General features: G+C 47.7%; 1 protein-coding gene across 5 annotated transcripts in view; it reads left to right on the top strand.

The window, feature by feature from the left end:
* The window catches only part of ANKRD11 (ankyrin repeat domain 11), a 187874-nt gene that overhangs the window by 72452 nt on the left and 111348 nt on the right, over positions 1–4074 (top strand). For all 5 annotated transcript variants that reach the window (XM_023507486.1, XM_012812045.1, XM_003800807.2 and 2 more), the window contains exon 2: positions 1126–1210. The gene's annotated coding sequence lies outside the window, so the exon portion shown is untranslated. The remainder of the gene's footprint in view (positions 1–1125; positions 1211–4074) is intronic.

Below are 4074 nucleotides of genomic sequence, written 5' to 3'. Positions count from 1 at the left end.
CAGATACATTCTTCTTAAGACCTGCTTTTTCATTCCTTATAATTTTTGAAATACAGATTAATGTGAATATTTGAAACTGTAGCTCAGCAATTAGTAAAGGAGTGGTTACACTTGGACAGTAGCTATAAGAGTGGATGTGTCCCTGTAAGGAATGTGCTGGAGCAGTAGGGATTTCTGTGGGTAGGTGTGCCCACATGGGCTTAGCAGCTCTCTGGCAGGCTGGAGAGGCCTTGTCTGTGTACAGCCACTCCCAGACAGCATTTTAAAGTCACCTGTACAGGGTGTATAGGCATTTGTGGGTTCATTGTCACCTGTCTTTGTCTCCTGAGTTGTGGGTGGTAGGATGCTGGGTTCCCAGTTCTGAATTGGAATCACATGAAGCATATTTGGTCTGAATTGTGGTTTGTGTCTTTGAGAATAGGTCTCTGCACAGGATAAGGCTGGAGAGAGTGGTGTGGAGTGAGGTGGCCTGGTTGAGACAAGTAGGAATGGGGGCCGTGAGCACACATAGGAGTAGGGGTGGAGCTTGCAGAAGCTGAGGAGGCCTCCGGTAGAGGGGAGTGGGGGGGGGTGTAGCAGAGTGTGGGTGGTCGAGGAAGGTGGGCCACCTGGGCATTGTGAACCGAAGGGAGAGTTTAGACTTAGTCTGAGTGTGGCAGGAAGTCCATAGAGGATGCGAAACAGCTGACTTGGATGGACAGAGATTTGATAATTGTATTCTGAGGCTTTTGTCAAGTTCCATGTCAGCCTATGTCTGGAAACACTCTGAATGGTCTTTCCTTGGAGGGACCCAGGTTGGACAGCAAGCATGTTCTTCCCTTGTCCCTCTAAGGCATTGTTTTCTGGGAAAGACTGTGGAGAGGTGACATTGCCAGTGGTAGCCCTAATGCGGGCCAGCAGATGCAGGCCCTTTTTTGAGGCTATGGTCTTCTTCACAGCTGATGCACCTCTTAGCAGCCTTCTGTCTGTCTCAAAGCAATAGCCAGGTGGTGGGTCACAAAGGGGGGGTGGCAGGAAGCAGGTGGCGGAAATGGTTTGGCCCAGATGAAGGGAGAAGGAAACTACGAAAAGAGCTGGAGCTGAGATTTTGTGTTTGTATGAACTGATTTCATTCTCTTGTTTCAGGATACACACAGGCCTGCTCTGGAACAGCCCTGTGTTGGATCTCAGACATAGTCCGCATCAAGGTTGACGCTCAGCTATGGAATCGGTAAATATCACCCTGTGTTCTTGCTTAGCAGTGTGTGTTATTTCCACTGGTTTGTCAACATGAGTATCAGAATAGTGAGGAAATAAGTTTGCAGGCTGACTTTCTTGGGCATGGTAGTATTTTAGCTAAATGTCTTCACTTTTGTTTCAGATGTCAGTTAGGGTGTTTTCTGAGTGGTGTCAGTGAGCTCTCAGGGTCAGTAAGCAGCTCTTCTATGACCCTGAGAGTTCACTGGAATTCTGCTGAAAGATTAAAATGGGTCGGTGGCTTAGTCTGTAATCCACCTTAGTCTCCTCAACTTCCTTTATCTAATTTTTTCTATTCCACATAGTCTGAGGCTGCAGAACCCTGTGGGTACTGTGTGCGTCCTGCAGTATGAGTCCTCACGCAGGCTGACTTCCGTGCCATGGGAAGAGAGGGAAGGGATTCTGACCTGTGCCCTGGGGTGTGGGGATGGGCTGCTGACTGGTGTTGATAGAAGCTTGGGGCCCTGTGTGTAGCTTCTGGGAGAGTGAATGTTTTGCTGGTTGACTCCGCCTTCTCAGAGTCACTGGCACATTGTCCGGGGGTCGGGGGAGAAGCTGCCTCCACAAAGACTGTGTTCTTGGGTCTGACCAGGTTCGTGGTATTGTAGGACAAAGCATCCTTTGGATTATATCCTTCCATATGTGAGAAAACCCTTGACCTGTTTTAGTTTTCCATACCATAACTAGGTATTAGTTAATGCTTTAAAGCAAAACAGTCCAGAATGTGTCATCTCCTTGGCGGTGTGACTCTGTGTTGTACTTGCTAAAGAATGAGTCTCCTGCTGCTGTCTTAAGCGTGTCTCCCCTTTCTCTTGCTCACCATCTCAGACCACTTTGAGATGCTCTGACTGGTCTCTGCATGAGACTGAGGTGTTTCCCTGAACGGGGAATGGGGTTGGACAAAAGGGAACGGTGTCCCTGGCCGTACGCCTGGAGGTTTCTGCTCCTCATCCACAGGTTGCTGAGCAGTTAGGAGCCAGCCCAGGCAGGACGCGTGTCCTGATCAGGTGACACATCTCAGGGTTGGAGGTGGATCAAGGAGGGGATGGGGGGGGCAGGGGCAGGGTGACTAGGTACATACCTGAATGGAGGGAGCGGGAGTGGCAGGGAACATCGTCCCTGCCACACCTAGAGTCTAAGTTGTGCTTCTTTCTGACCTTAGTGTAGAATAAAGAAAAGCAAAAGCTGTTTACCTTAGCATTGGATAATTAGATTATTGCTAAGTGTTGAGTGATTTTCAAAATGCAGTAGAACCTCCGTAGTTGACTACCTCCCTACATTGATCCTCCTCCTGAAGATGGCCTCATTTTCAGAGACTGGACGCGCACTGCAGGACTGACCTCTATATGTTGGCCACTCCTGTCAGCTGTATTTTGACCACTTGGACTGTGATGCACAGTATTCATTTATCCTCCATGACATAACTAGTGAGTCTATCCTTGACCACATGGTAGAAGATGTGGGCTGTGGCCCGAAGATGTGGGCTGTGGCCCGTACTTGTGTTGTTTTTTCTTTAGTGTATATTCTTTTTTTATGTTTTATTATTACCACATTTGGATTAGGCCTAATGTCCTATTTGTTTATCACACGTTCCAGAAGATTTTTTTTCAACATGAAGGACTGGTCTGAATTGTGGGTACATCCTTCAGTTACTGAAAAATTTTACAGTCAACTGAGATGTGATGGCCCAAAAGAAAGAACTCATGATATTGAAGTAAAAGGTTGATCTGCATTTTCTGGAAAGCAGCAGAGAAAGGTGGTGGAACATTTTGGTGTTGGTCAGACCACAGTTGACAACACCCAGGAACGTAAATGTGAGCACTTGGAGAGCTACAGAAAGGAAAGCAGAGACTACAGTGGGAAAGGAGGAAAACTTCCCTCAAAGTCAGCAAAGCCACACTAACGTGGTTCAAACAAACGAGGGTAGAAAACACCCAAATCTCCAGGCTGATGATCCAAGTGGCTAAATGTTTTGTGTAGGAAATTGGGGTGGCATCAGGTGTTGCTTGAGAAGTTTTCAGCTGTGCCATGAGATCTCTCAGACAGTCTTGTGTGGTGAATCCAGTGAGGTGTTAGTAGAAGTTGCAGAGAGTTCTTCGAAAAGTTCTCTGACATCTCCAGAGGCTTCAGAGATGACGGTATCTTTAAAACTGAGGCGATGCCTGTAAGGAGCCTGGTCATGAAGGGCAACAAGTGTAAGGATAGAAAACTTTGCAAAGAAGGATTCATAGTTCTGTTTTGGACTAGCTTAACCGGAGGGAAGTCATTGCCCTTGGTGACTGGTAAATTGGCAAAGCCACATAGAGCTGAGAACCTGAAGCCTGAAGACCTCCCTGTCAGGTAGAGGTCAGACCAAGGCAAACAGTGATGGGGCTCTGTCTGAGGAGTGGGAGTGTCAGCTGAGAAATGAAGAATGATCTACTCTGCTGACAGGACACAACTGTCCTGGCTGTCTGCAAATGAATCACCTCACAACACATCATTGAAACTGCTTCCTGACACGACCTCAGAAATCCCTGCGGAGCCCAGCCCCTGCAGCGGGCGGTCAATAAATACACACCTGTGCTTGCCTGTGGAGGCAGCTCCACCCGCTGCACCACTTAACACCCTGGCTGCCGTCGTCGGGGTCAGGTCTGTTGGAACGAAGTTCAGCCAGAAATGATGCATGCATTTACCTTTCTCTAGCTTACAGCAGTATAAGCTTGCATCTGTCTTGTCAGAGGTGATGGAGACATGTGGCTCTTGGTAGCCACTGCCAGCCTGCTCTCTGGTGCTGATTGGAGCAACATGTGAAATGGGGCTTTTGAATTATATTTCTAAGAACGCTTTTTTTTTTTT

This window comes from Otolemur garnettii, unplaced genomic scaffold, assembly GCF_000181295.1.
Source record: "Otolemur garnettii isolate 467f Iridium unplaced genomic scaffold, OtoGar3 scaffold00185, whole genome shotgun sequence".
NCBI classification, from domain to species: domain Eukaryota; kingdom Metazoa; phylum Chordata; class Mammalia; order Primates; family Galagidae; genus Otolemur; species Otolemur garnettii.
This window is presented reverse-complemented; position numbering and strand designations above follow the sequence as displayed.